This window comes from Saimiri boliviensis, chromosome 3, assembly GCF_048565385.1.
Source record: "Saimiri boliviensis isolate mSaiBol1 chromosome 3, mSaiBol1.pri, whole genome shotgun sequence".
Taxonomy (NCBI): domain Eukaryota; kingdom Metazoa; phylum Chordata; class Mammalia; order Primates; family Cebidae; genus Saimiri; species Saimiri boliviensis.
Window position 1 is genome coordinate 100,671,261 of NC_133451.1, and position 15,330 is coordinate 100,686,590.

The window sequence follows — 15,330 nt, forward strand, 5'->3', positions numbered from 1 at the left end:
AAGATGTATGGGACGTTAAGGGAATGAACATTTGTATTATGTGAGTTCCAGAAGGCGAAGAGAAGGGAAAAGGCATAAAAAAAAAACCTGTTTAGTTAAACAATAGCTGAAACTTTCCAAGTCTGGGGAGAGATATGAATACCCATGTCTCTGTGGAGGTCCAGGAAACTAGGTAATCCCTAAATTGATTCAACTCAAAAAGATTCTCCCCAGGGCACATTATAGTCAAATTGTCAAAAGGAAAAGAAAGAGACAGTTCTAAAAATAGCAAGAGAAAAGCATCAAGTCAAATGCAAGGGACTCACAATTAGACTAACAGCATATTTTCTGCAGAAACATTACACACCAGGAGAAAAATGAGATGCTAGACTCAAAGTGCTGAAAGAAAAAAAATTGCGAGTCAAAATCCTATACCCAGCAAAGCTATCATTCAGAAATGAGAGAGAAATAACATATTCCCCAGACAAACAAAAACTGAAGAAATTTATTACCACTAGATTGGTCTTACAAGATATGCTCGAGAGAGTGTTATATCTGGAAGGAAAAAGACAATAATCACTATCACAAAAACATTCAAAAGTATAAAACTTGCTGGTAGAGCAGATACAAAAAGGAAAAAGAGAAGAGTCAAACCTATCACTACAGATAACCACCAAACCTCAATAATAAACAAGAGGGAAAGGAAGGACCAAAGGGCATACAAAACAACAAGAAAACAACTAATGAAGTGACGGGAGCAAGTTCCCACCTATCAGTAATAACCTCAAGTGTAACCAGATTAAATTCCCCACTTAATTGGCTGAATGGATGTGAAAAATACCATGACCTAACTATATACTACCTACAAAAAACTTACTTCGCTTGTAAAGATACATATGAACTGAAAGTGGATGAAGGGAAAAAGACATCACATGCAAATGGAAACCAAAAGTGAGCAGAGGTAGCTACACTTGTATCAGATGAAACAGACTTTATGTAAACACTGTAAAAAGGGAAAAAGAAGGTCATTTTATAATGACAAAGGGATCAATTCAGAAAGAAGATATAAGAATTGTAAATATATATGTACCAAATATAGAAGTATCCAGATATGTAAAGCAATTTTATTAGATGTATAGGAAGAAATAGACTCCAATACAATAATAGTTGAGGACTTCAATACCCCACTCTCAGCATTGGACAGATTATTCAGACAGACAGAAAAATCAGCAAAGAAACTTTGGATTTAAACTGCATTTTAGATCAAATGAACCTAACAGACTTTCATAGAACATTTCATTCAATACTCACAAAATATACATCCTTTTCAACAGCACATGGAACATTCTCCGGGATAGAACACATTTTAGGCCACAAAATAATCTCAACAAATTTAAAAGAATCGAAATCATATCAAGTATCTTTTCTGATCACAATTGAATAAAACCAGAAATCAATAACAAAAGGAACTTTGGAAACTGTACACACATGGAAATTAAACAGCATGCTCCTGAATGACCAATGGGGCAATGAGGAAATTAAGAAGAAAATTTCAAAATTTCTTGAAACAAATGAAAATACACACACAACACTAAAACAGATGGGGTACAGCAAAAGCGTTATTAAGAGGTAGGTTTATAGAAATAAACTCTTACATCAAAAGAGTAGAAAGATTTCAAATAAACAACTTAATGATACATCTCAAAAAACTAGAAAAGCAAGAACAAACCAAACCCAAAATTAGTAGAAAAAAAAGAAAGATCAAAGCATAAATAAATAAAATTGAGACTAAAAAAAATACAAAAAATCAACAAAAGGTTTTTTTTTAAAAAAAATGTAAACAAAAGCAACACACTATTAGCTAGACTAACCAAGAAACAAGAGAAAAGACTAAATAAAATGGAAATGAAAAAGGAGACATTACAACTGATACCACAGAAATACAAAGAATCACTAGACATTATGAGCAGCTATATGATAGTAAATTAGAAAATCTAGCTCAAATGAATAAAATGAATAAATTTCTCTATACATATTATTTAAAAAGATTGAATTAAGAAGAAATAGAAGACATGAGCAGACAAATTACAAGTGACAAGATAAATCTGTAATCAATTCTCCCATCAAAGAAGAGCCCAGGACCTGATGGCTTCACTGTGGAATTCTATCCAACTTTTATAGAAGAAATAATACCAATTCTTCTAAAAGTATTCCAGAAATTTAAAGAGGAGGGAGTTCTTCCAAACTCATTCTACAAGACCAGCATTTCCCTGATACCAAAACCAGACACAGACAAAACAACAGCAAAAAATTAAAGGCCAATGTCCCTGATGAACATAGATGCAAAAATCCTCAACAAAACCCTAGCAGCATGTTAAAAGGATCTAGCAGCATGTTAAAAGGATCATTCGCCAGGTGGTATTTATCACAGAGATTCAAAAATAATCAGGTGGTATTTATCAGAGATTCAAGGATGGTGCAACATATGCAAATCAATAAACATGATACATCACATTAACAGAATAAAGAACAAAAACTATGTGTCATAATAAATGCAGAAAAAACATTTGATAAATTTAATGATTTTTCACGATAAGAATTATCAACAAGTTAGGTATAGAAGGAATGCATTTCCTTTTTTTTCACATCCTATTTCATGAGCCTGAGGAGAAGGAATGTATTTCAATGCAATGAAGTCTATATATGACAAACTTATAGTCAACATCATACTGCATGGGGAAAAGTTGAAAGCTTTTCCTCTGAGATCTGGAACAAGATAAGGAAGCCCACTTTCACCAATTTTATTCAACATAGTACTGGAAGCCCTAGCCAGAGCAATTAGGCCAAAGAAAGAAACAAAAGGCATCCAAACTGGAAGAGAAAAAGTTAAATTATCCCTGTTTGCAGATGACAGGATCTCACATATAGAAAACCCTAAGTTCCTCCAAAAAAAATCTCTTAGGACTGATAAACAAATTCCTCAAAGTGGCCAGTATACAAAATCAAGTTCAAAAATAAATGAGGATTCTATACACCAACAATAAACCATCTGAAAAAGAAACCAAGACAACAATCTCATTTACAATGGCTACATAAATAAATAAATAATAAATAAATAAAATGCCAAGGAATAAGCTTAACCAAGAGCTGAAAGATCTCTACAGAGAAAACTATAAAACAATGCTGAAAAAAAATTGAAGACAGACGAAAAAGGAAAGACATTCCATGTTCATAGATTAGAAGGATTAATATTGTGAAAATGACCATACCACCAAAGCAATCTACAAATTCAATGCAATCCTTTATGAAAATACCAATGACATTTTTTACAGAAATAGAGAAAAGTATTTGTAAAATTCATATGGAACCAGAAAGGACCCTGAATAACCAAAGCACTCGAGCAAAAGCAACAATAACATAAACAAAGCTGAAGGAATCACACTATCAAACTACAAAGCTATAGTAACCAACACAACGTGTTGCTGGCATAAAAACAGACATATAGGCCAATGGAACAAAATATAGACCCCAGAAATACGTCCACTTATTTTCAGCCAACTGATTTTCTCTTTCTTTTTTGGTGGGAAGTTCATTGATTTTTACAATAAAAATTCATCTATAAATCTGATAAGACCTTCCTTTAACTGGAGACATGCTTGTGAGCATGGTGTCATCCTTGGTGGCACTATGAATTGTCTTATGAATTGTCCCTGGCCACTTGACTGGCTTTTTGGTGGGTGTGTTTTTCCTCGGAGAGTAGGGAATTCCAGAAAAAGAGCTGTTCTTCCAGAAATACTTCTCCAGGCCCTTGATGGAGTGGCCCAGCTGGCTGGAGCAAATCTAGTAGTAGATATTCATAAAATCTTGGTTGTGGCTGTATTCCACCAGCCAGCAGGAAATGCAGAAAATACATCCTGGAGCACGCTTTTGGGTAGATGCGCCAGGGACATAACCTCCTGTACCTCCAGATCATCATCACCACAAATCAGATCCAGGGTGAGCACAAGGGAAACAATCTTATTGTGCCTGGTCATCATGCTGCAGAGCTCAGATTCTAATGATTCCTTCCCCTGCTCAAACAACAGCTTCACTTCGTTGTGTTCTGGGCTGTCTGAGCTATTGTCCTGAAAATACTCCACAGCCTTCTGCATCTTAGCCATGCTTCCCAGGTACTCTTCTGGCCTACCTGTGGGGCCCTCTCTGATGATCTTCTAAGTGTCACTGGCTACATGATAGGAGCTGATGACATGGTCCAGGATGGATAGCGTCTTCTCAAAATTGTCTTGCAGCCACTGCATATTATCTGTCTGCTTGTGCACAGGAATGATGGAATTCTCTAGCTTCATATGGTGGCTCTCATGATGACAGGATAGACATCATGTTCTTGGTGAGCTGGCCAGTCTTCTTCAGGCTGTCTTGAATAAAGGACAGCACTTCCTCCTCCTGTTTCAGCTTCTTTTTAATCTCCTGCAGCCAGGTGAATGCCTCCAATGGAAGGACCATTGCTGCAAACCCTATGGCTCCCACTCCCTCGTTTCTTTCCTCACAAACTGACTGTAAATAAAGGCACTAAGAGCATTCATTGGTGGGAGGGACAGTTTCTTCAATAAATGGTTCTGGGAAAACTAAATAGCCATATGCAGAAAAATGCAACTAGACCCCTATCTCTTACCATATAAAACAATCAACTCAAAATGGACTAAAGATTTAAATATAAGACTCAAAACTATGAAACCACTAGGAGAATATACAGAGTTAACACTTAAGGATGTGGGTCTGGGCAAAGATTTTACAGAGAAGACCTTAAAAGCACATGTAACAAAAGCAAAAATAGATAAGTGGGATCATATCAAACTAAAAAGCTTCTGTGCAGCAAAGTAAGCAACCAACGGAGTGAAGAGACAACCTGCAGAATGGGAGAAAATATTTGCAAACTATCCATCTGTCAAGGGATTAAATCCAGAATATATAAGGAACTCAAACAATTCAACAGCAAAATAATAATCATAATTCACTAAAAAAATGGGCAAATGAGCTGAATAGACATCGATTGTAAGAAGGGATACAAATGGCCAACAGGTACATTAAAAATTCTCAGCATCATTAATCATCAGGGAAATGCAAATCAAAGCCCCAAAGAGATACTATCTCACCCCAGCTAGAATGGCTTTTACCTAAAAGATAAAAAGCAACAAATGCTGGGGAGGATGTGGAGAAAGGGAAATTTTACACGTGATTAGTGGGAATGTAAACTAGTACAGCCATTATGGAAAACAATATGGAGGTTCCTTAAAAAACTAAAAGTAGAGCTAACATATGATCCAGTAATCCCACCACTAGGTATATATCCAAAGGAATTAAAATCAGTATGTAAAAGAGATGTCTGCATTTTCATGTTTACTGCCCCAGTATTAACAATAGGATACGGATTCAATCTAAATGTCCATCAGCAGATGAATGAATAAAGAAAATATGGTACATATAGACAACTGAATACTATGTAGCCATAAAAAGAACAAAGTTCTGTCATTTGTGGTAACATAGATGAGGTTGGAAGACATTATATTTAGTGATATATAGCACACAAAAAGATAAATATTGCATATTCTCACTCATGTGGCAGCTAAAAAAGTTATCTTGTAGACGTAGAGTGCGGTTACTAGAGACCTGGAATGGTAGAGGAAGAAGGGGATTGCCAAGAGTTGGTTAATGAACACAAAAGTAATGCTAGTTAGAAGGCATAAGGTCTAGTGTTGCATAGCATGATTGGTTGGCTATAATTAACCTCAATCTGTTGCATATGTTCAAATAGTTAAAAGAATAGATTTTGAATGTTCCCAATACAAGTAATGATAAATGTTTGAGGTAATAGATATTCTAATTATACTGATTTAATCACTACCCATTGTATATATGTATTGGAATATCACATTGTATCCCATGATATGTACAATTATTATGTGTCAATTAAAAACAATAAAGGCAAAAATGTATATACTATTTAAAGTAACAGCAAAAGTTGTTAGATATGGGTCTATTAAAATATGTATAGGATTTATATGTTGAAACTATAAAACCATAATGAAAGAAATCAGTGAAGACCCACATAAATGGAGTGCTATGCCATGCTCAAGGATTAAGATGCCAAATTTCCCCAGTTTGACCTACAGATTAAAAATAAAAATTCCAGCAGTTTTTTTGAGGCTATCAAAAAGCTGATTTTTAATACAGCTTCCCCATAGTCAACTTATTTTTTTAAAAAAGGTGCAAAGGCAGTTCAATAGAGAATGATAGTCTTTTCAACAAATAGTACTGGAACAACTAGAGATGCATGCACAGCAAAGTAAATCTCAATGTATACCTCACACTTTATAAGAAAATTAACTCAAAATGTATCAGATCTGAAGGTGAAATGTAAAACTGTAAAACTTCTAAAAAAAAAAAAGGGAGAAAATCTGCATAACCTTGGGTTAAGCAGAGTTTTTAGCTACACCAAAAGCATAATTCACAAGGAAAAACTTAGATAAATTTGACTTAATCAAAATTTAAAATGTTTAATCCATGAAAGACACCACTAAGGGAATGAAAAGACAAGCCACACACTGGGAGAAAATATTTGCAAGTAACATTTCTGACAAGGACTTTATCCAGAATATATGAAGAACTCTAAAACTCAGTGACAAGGAAACAACCCAAGTAAAAATGGGCAAATGATCTGAAAAGACACTACACTGAAAAAGATATACAGATGGCAAATAAGCATATGAAAAGATGGTAAATATCATTTGTCACTAGGGAAATGCAAATTAAAATAATCATGAGATAACAGTACACATCTATTAGAATGGCTTTAAAAAAGGCAACGTCAAATGTGGGGGAGGAATGCAGAGCAATAGGAGCTCTCATTCATTGCTAGTGGGAATGAAAATGGTATACCACTTTGGAATATAGTTTGGCAATTTCTTATTTCTTAAAAATTACACATAGGCTTCTGTGTAATTTTATACCACATGACACAGCAATCATTCTCTTGGGCATTACCTAACTGTTTTAAAACCTTATGTTATCACAAAACCTGCATGCAAATGTTTATAGCAGTTTTATTCATAATTACTCAACACTGGAATTAACTAAGATTTCCTTCAGTAGGTGAATGGATGAACTGTGGTATATCCATACAGTGAAATACTATTTAGCAATGAACAGTATTTATAGCCATTATTTTACACAACTACATGGATGAGTCACAAATACATTTTACAAGTGAAAGAAGCCAAAGTAAGAAGGCTACATTTACAATATAATTCAATCCTTATGATATTCTGGAAATGGTCAAAGTTATAGGGATGGAAAACATGTCAGTCATTGCCAAGAGTTTAGGGAGAATGAGGCATTTGACAAGGGGAAATATTGGGTATTTTAAAAGTGTGATGGAGCTAATCTGTATGGTACTGTGGTAACAGATACATGATTCTATGTATTTGTCAAAACCCAGAGAACTTTGCAGCACAAAGAATGTGCCTTAATATATGCAAATAAAAAATCGACCAAGAGGTCAACAGATCTCAGGAGAGTCTGTAGACTCTGACAAAAGAAAATAACTGCATTACAAATACATGTCATAACCTCACTGAAGGGTTTGGGGAGAATAAGATGCTCACCTAAGTCACTTTGGAAAATGGTGGGTGTATTAGTTTGTTTCCACACTGCTAAAAAGAACTACTTGAGACTGGGTAATTTATGGAGTAAAGAGGTTTAATTGACTCACAGTTCCACAGGCCTAACAGGAAGCATAGCTAGAAGGCCCCAGGAATCTTACAATCATGGCAGAAGGTGAAGGGGAAGCAGGCATGTCTTATCACAGTGGAGCAGGGAGAGAGAGCTAGGGAGAAAGTGCCATGCACTTTCAAACAACCAGATCTTTTGAGAACTCACTCACTATCTGGAAAACAAGGGGAAGTTGACCCCCATGATAAATCGCCTCTCTCTAGGCCCCTTCCCCAACATGTGGAGATTACAATTAGAGATGAGATGAGATTTGTTAGGACATATAGACAAACAGTATCATTAGGGTTTTTTTGTTTTTGTTTTTTGAGAGAGTCTCACTCTGTCACCCAGTCTAGAGTGCAGTGGTATGATCTTGGCTTACTGCAGTCTTAACCTCCCCACACTTGGGTGATCCTCCTGCCTCAGCCTCCTGGGTAGCTGGGACTACAGGAGCATGACACCATGCTTGGCTAATTTTTGTATGTTTGTAGAGACAGGGTTTTGCCAAGTTGCCCAGGCTGGTCTTGAACTCCTGGCCTCAAGTGATCCACCTTCCTTGGCCTCCCAAAGTGCTGGAATTATGAGTGTGAGCCACCACGTCTGGCTCACATTAAAATGGTGTTTTAACTGGAAACTATAAAACAAAAGACAAAAGGAACTGAAGATTGAACATAAGCACTGTTTTCTAGTTGGTAAATTTGTTTCTCCTAAGGATATGGTTTAACAATCCTGAAACTGCTGAACATGTTTACTGGAATTGAACAAATAAATAAGTGGACAGCAGCTGGTGGGAGCCAGGTTTCTTGTGATTGAAGAGGGATGTAACAGATAAGCAAAGTTAGAATGAACCATGTGGTAATAGATTAGAGTTGGAGACACCAGTATGAACTTGTGTTTATCTTAACACAGATTCAGAAGAATAGGCACAGAAGTAGTCATAGATATATGCAATACACAGATTAGGGCACATACATAGGTTTCCTAGATCTGTCTGCTGAAAGGGCCTATAAACTGACATCACAATAGAATAAACCCTGGTTTCTAATACTCTTCTCCAATAAAAGGAGCCAGGACTCCTTAGAGAAATGAGACATTCTAGGGCTGGGACAGAGAATATACAAGTTGAGCCTAGAACATTTTTTGTTGTGGAAGTTAGGAAGTGCTCAAAAAGCAAAAGGATGAAGGCATGTCAAAGGGGCCCAGAAGCCAGCCTGAAAGAGCTTCTAATAGCCAAACCACTTGAACAACAAAATAAACGGTAGGTTGGGGTTGGTGCAAAAGTAATTGCAGTTTTTGCCATTACTTTTAATTGCAAAAACTGCAATTAATTTTGTGCGAACCTAATAACATAGTAACATAACATAGAATTATAATCCAAAGTTTAAAATAAATAACATGAGTCCTTAATGATATAAGTAAAGGACTGAATACATAAATAAGGAATAGACAGATCCCCTAAACAGAAAAATCCCCAGTAGTTTACATAGAGTCTCCTCTCTCAAGGTGATGTAGCTTAACTCCACACCCCTTGAATGGGTTGTGATTAGCCGCTTGCTTCCAAAGAGTAGAATATGAAAAGGTGGAAAAGGTTACTTTATAATGAAGAAACCTGGTAAACGCTACTCAGCCAGGTGATGGAAGTTACCGTCGTCAGTGATAAGTCATGTTGAAACACATACTTTTGATAGAATGTGATGAAAATGGAACTTCGCCTCTATGTTTTCCCTTCCAAAAACTCATCATCTTTACAAAACCATGAGAAAATATCAGACAAATCCAAACTGAGGAGCATTCCACGAAATATTTAACCAGTACTCCTTTGATATCAAGTCCATAAAAATCAAGAGAAGTCCAAGAAACTGTCACAGCCAAGAGGAGAACCTGGAGACGTGATTATTAAATGTAATGTGGTGACCTGACAGAAAAAAAAGGACATTAGGGGGAAATTTGTGAAATCTGAATAATGTGTGTAGTTTAGTTAATAACAGTGGACCCAGGCTGGTTCATTGCTTGTGACAAAAGTTCCACAGTAATGTAAGACGTAAAGAATGGGGAAAATGGTATTGGGCATATGGAAACTCTCTGTACTATCCTTGCAACTTTTTGGTAAATTATTGTAAAAAGATATATTTACTTAAATCTTAAAAGCAACATAGGTATATTGTAAAAGAGCATATATAGAAGGATCCCAATTCCATATAATGAACATGTGAATGTGTACCAGAGGAAAAACCAAATATGCATGTGTATATACTCAGGCATATGTTGATAGGTAAATTTTATTTCTCTTTTCTATTTTTCTGTATTTTTCAATGCCATAATTTACAATAAAGTTATCCGCTTAAGTAATTTTCAAAAGCAATACTTAAATAAATAGAGACCATGCAATAGAGCAGTGGGAGAAGGGGGAATCGAGCTGCTTCTATAGAAACAGCCTGTTTTTCGGACCACCGTCTTTGTTGACTCAGGTGACAATAATTTCTGTGGATAGAAGAGAAGACTGAAGAAGAACTGAATCTCTGAGTTTCTGTGATCATCATTCTTGAGTCACCATAAGAAAATGATCCCGTCTTTCATTTTTCTAGATTATAAAAAACTGAGATTACATGACTCAAGCAAGGCCACACAGTTGATTAGTGTGCTAAGTCATCCAGATATGTTTTATTTGGTCTATGCAGGGTTTCAAAACCATTTGAATATGAATACCTTCAGATGATGACTCTTCTTTCTTTTGATTATAGCAAGCAGATAAAGTAGCCGAGGTGAACTATGTATCGAGGTTAAGAATTCTAAGATTAAATGAGAAAAAAGCAACTCTCTGTGAATTCAAAGAGGCTAGAAAAGTTCTTTTTCATTAGTTTCTTGCTCTAGCCAGGACCAGGGCTTTACAAAAATACAGCAGGTTCTGTGCATGTCACCATCTCTGTAAATGGAGCCCTGGAATTGCTCAGTGCACATATTGTGCAGCCATATGCAGCAGCTCTGACTCTTCATCAGTATCATATTATAAAAGTCTTGTATTTTATAATGCTGTTTAATGTTCTGTTTTCATAAGGTGTGGTTTTGAGTCACATCTCAATTCAAAACCACTTTCAGTTATCAACATCATTATAACTTTAAAGTGTATTGATCACACAATCCAGACTCTGTTCTCTCATTTATTCCTTACACTGACCTTAACCAAAAGTTCTAATGGTATTTCTCATTTGTAAAATGAGAAAGTTGAGACTTAGAGAAGTCACGTAATTTGCCCAAGGTTATTCTATGGAGGAAGGATTAGAATCTACATAGTAAGGAACCTTTCCAGAGGGGCAGTATATTTATGAAGATATTGAAGTTACTTTGTTTCATTTAGAAAAAAAAATTATATTTTAATCTATAATACTCATAGAGTTTTTTACACCAATAAATTACTACATATAATTGTGAATATTATCACTAATATTCAATAACTTCATTCACTTATCTGGGTGAAAGTAACTATATATAATCTGTCATTTTTACTGTATGCTAAATTTTACTTTTCAAATTACATTACTTTCTTAGTATTTTGCGATGTGTACGATGTTTCAATATTTGTCAAATGACTACAATGTTTCAATATTTGTCATGGAAATGTTTTTTGTATAATGGTTTATAGACAGAAGTCAGTGTTTAAAATTTCATATCATCATGTTGTCTCTTTTGTCACAAGAGTAGATATAGATATTTTTAAGGTGTCAAGAATCTGGCAAAATTTTGGCTATTTGGATACTAATTATATTAAAATCTATTAGCTAATCTTCCTATTTAATCTCCTGCAATGGGCAGCATAATCAAACAGATTTTCAAAGAGGACATATTGAAGCACAGATGGCTTTTGAGTCTCTCTCAGGGAAGTCAAGTACTTAGGGAAAACTGGAAAATTATAGCATTTGAAAGGGGAAAAAGGAGTTGCATCCAAGAAATAGTGTCGAAGCTGTTGAATTTAGTCCCTAAAGCAGCAAGCATGTAAAGGTTTTCTCAGATCAAAGTTAATACCATGGATTTTGCTGATGGCTGCTTTAAAATCATCTTTTGAATGTGCAACTGAAAATACAGCTTTCCTTCTCCAGTTTTCAAAAATAAAGACCTTTCCTCTCCTCAGCAAACACATCTTCCATGAATGAGCTGGACATATTTCACAACCTTTAGTAATTCTCAGATCTGCAACTCCAGTGAGACCTCTCTCCTGAAACTCAGAGCTGTGTCCAGCTACTTTCGTCTGAGTGTCTCAATGGAACTTCAAATTCTTCCAGCACTAAGCTGGCTGTCACCATCTCTCCCACCGCACATGGCAATAGCAACCACAATAATGGCAACCACAAGAAAGCAATTTTACCTCACATATTTCCCATTTAAGGCCTGGAAAAGACATCCACCCAAATTAGCTCCTTCCTTCAATCTACACATAGAGTTGATTACTAACTCCTGAAGATTCCATTTCCTTAATCTTTCTCTCATCTATCTCTGTCTCTTACTCCCAGGCCTATCTTGTATGCTTGTCCTCCTCCCTGCAATGATTATGAGAACCTTGACAACAGACCTTGTCTAATTTACAGCTAAAAACTTGTGTGTGTGTGTGTGTGCGTGTGTGTGTGTGTGTGTGTGTGTGTGTGTGTGTGTGTATAGATAGGGTCTTGCTCTGTTGTCTTGGATGGGATGCAGTGGCACAATCACGGATCACTGCAGCCTTGAACTCCTGGGCTCAAGCGATCCTCCTGCCTTTGCCTCCTGAGTAACTGGGACTACAGGTATGCACAACCCTGTCCAGCTCATTAAAAAAAAAAATGTAGAGATGGGGTCTCGCCATGTTGGCCAGGCTGATATTGAACTCCTGATCTCAAGTGACTCTCCCCCATCAGCTCCCAAAGTGCTAGGATTACAGGTGTGAGCCGCTGCACCCAGCTATAACTGAAACATTTAGTAGGCCCCTAACACACATCACCCAGACAATGCTCAACAAAGTGTTTGTTGGAAAGAAGGAGAAATTAACACATCGCTATGGAGCTAATATTATGGGAAATGACTTGTGTTTGGTCATTTGACTCCAAAGTGAAATTATTTTGTTTCTTTCTGTTTGAACCCCATCATCGAAAGCTTTAAAAGACTTTTGGAACTTTTAGATTTATCAGAAAGAATTTTCCCTGAACTTTGTGATTACAAGAAAGTTAAATTTCAAGTGTGTATGTACATTTATTTTTAAACCACTTTGATCATCTGTGCTTTTTGGAAAGGCAATTTGTATTAGGTCTATCTCTGGTCTTGGGCCTTAGGTGTGGTATTTCTCTGATGGTTTTTCTCAACTATTTCAGGGATAGAACTAAGCCCTAATTGTTGTAAGATATGCATTGTACACAATGAATCACCTTCTATTCTATGCCTCTTCCAGGATGGTACTGTCCTTTGGATGGTACTATCCTATGCATCGTTCCAGGACAGTGCCATCCTTGGAAGACTTGAGAAAATAGTCACTTAAGTCATTGTCTATTTGGTAGTTCACATGAGAAATCCCAATTGAGAAAAACTGCAAGGCCTCAGAAAAGGTCCCAGAAAATGTCCTTAGGAAATGTTTCTCATAGATGTCCAGAGATCGTGATTTTCTTATCAATGGGTTAATGGCACTGTCTCACTTTTTCCTTGATAGTTTATCTATTCATTGCCTCCTGTCCCAGAAATTACACACACACACACACACACACACACGCATGCGCATGCACACACACACACACACACACACCCCAAAACAATCCTATTAGCTGTGGATATGATGTTAGCAAAATAACTTGTTCTTAGGAAAATGTGGCACATATACACCATGGAATACTACGCAGCCATCAAAAAAGTATGAGTTTGTGTCCTTTGTAGGGACATGGATGAACCTGGAAACCATCATTCTCAGCAAAATAACACAAGAACAGAAAATTAAACACCGCATATTCTCACTCATAGGCAGGTGATGAACAATCAGAACACATGGACACAGGGAGGGGAGCATCACACACTGGGGTCTGTTGTGAGGGGGCCAGGGGAGGGAAAGTGGTGGGTGGGGAGGGTGGGGAGGGATAACATGGGGAGAAATGCCAAACATAGGTGATGGGGGGATGGAGGCAGCAAACCACATTGCCATACGTGTACCTATGCAACTATCCTGCATGATCTGCACATGTACACCAGAACCGAAAGTACAATTTAAAAAAAAAAAAAAAACTTGTTCTTTATCTTTCAAGTCCTCTTTAAGCATTCTCTTTACCAATATTTAGACTCAGAGTTGGAAATTTTTAAAAAAATCTGAAACCTCCACTTGATTTGGAAAATCTTTTTGCTTGGAAATAGACTGGTATGAAATAAACAGGCCTCATGGAAAGCTGTGTTTTCTTTTGCTTCTCTTTGGGGAGGAATGGTTAACTGATGGCAGACATGAAAGTAAGCCCAGCTCTTTAGAGTTGGCCTCCTTTGAAAGGCCTTTCCTTGACCCCTATTCTCCAGGAAAAAAAAAAAAGTTGCTAACAGGGACATCACAAGTTTCCATTGATGAAATGTGTTGAATCAAACCATGGATGATGACAAGTAGTGGGTGGAAAAACTTTCCCCAAATCAGAACTGGCTATTCACCCTCCACATTACTTTACTGGATGCCAAAAGGTTATCTGTGAGGAACTAGGAAAGGAAGTATATTTGAAAACATCACTGGAACTTGTATACAACATCTTAAGGTGTTTGATCCTTTTATGAACTGTTGACAGCTTTCGCCATTGAAGTCTATGTGAGAGTTGCCAGCCGAGCAAATGGAGGAAGCTGGGCCAGAGTGCTTGACCAAGGAACCCCTTCAGGCTGGTTAGATCACACGGCAGGAGATGGCAAGGGAGAGGAAATGGCCCAGAATTCCATGAAATGCTCAGGCATCTGTAGCAGCAGTTTCATCAGGACCTGTGTTTGGTCACCCAAGTGATTCTGGGTTTCGCTTCCAGTATCTTCATTCAGGGATCCATGCAAGTGTTAATTCCCAGAGCACCCAGAGAAGCATGCAGTCGTTGAGGGTTATTAACAATAACTACAGCGCACTAAATCAGTAAATGCCCTGAATCAGACCATCGTGCAATGCGAGATTCTGAGTTGATTAATGATCATGACAGCTGCTTAATTAAGACAGTAGTTCTGTTTAATTGGGTCATATTTAGTGCTACTCAGGCCAGGTGTCTTTCTCTTGCTTCTGCTGGGTCTATCTGTTTGTTCTTCGTAAGTTTCTCAGTGTTTTTGTGGAATGTGCCTGATGCCAGCTAGTCTCCTATACCTTCCCATGCTGGGAAGTCTTCTGAGCTGTGGCTTCTGTCTGAGACACTATCATCAGTGTTAGGTTATCAAGCCATGACTTAAAAACCCTTTGCTTAAAAATGAGTATGTCAGGCTGAGTGTGGTGGCTCATGTCTGTAATTCCAGTGTTACAGAATTCCAATGCAAGGGAACTGCTTGAGGCCAGGAGTTCGAGACCAGCTTGGGCGACATAGTAAGAGATTCCATCTCTATAAAAAATATAAAATAAAAAAATTAGCCAGACATGGTGAC

The 15,330-nt window shown here is 36.9% G+C and overlaps 1 long non-coding RNA gene and 1 pseudogene across 3 annotated transcripts in view; both read right to left on the reverse strand.

The window, feature by feature from the left end:
• Positions 1-15,330, reverse strand: part of LOC101030116 (uncharacterized) — a 215,409-nt gene that overhangs the window by 10,761 nt on the left and 189,318 nt on the right. For 2 of the 3 annotated variants that reach the window (XR_005579136.2, XR_012516916.1), the window contains exon 8: positions 11,210-15,287. The exons of the other annotated variant lie outside the window; for it this stretch is intronic. This is a non-coding gene — a long non-coding RNA (uncharacterized LOC101030116). Of the gene's footprint in view, positions 1-11,209; positions 15,288-15,330 lie in introns of those variants that run through there. 3 annotated transcript variants of the gene reach the window in all.
• LOC141583912 (exocyst complex component 7 pseudogene) lies at positions 2,001-6,002 on the reverse strand (annotated as a pseudogene).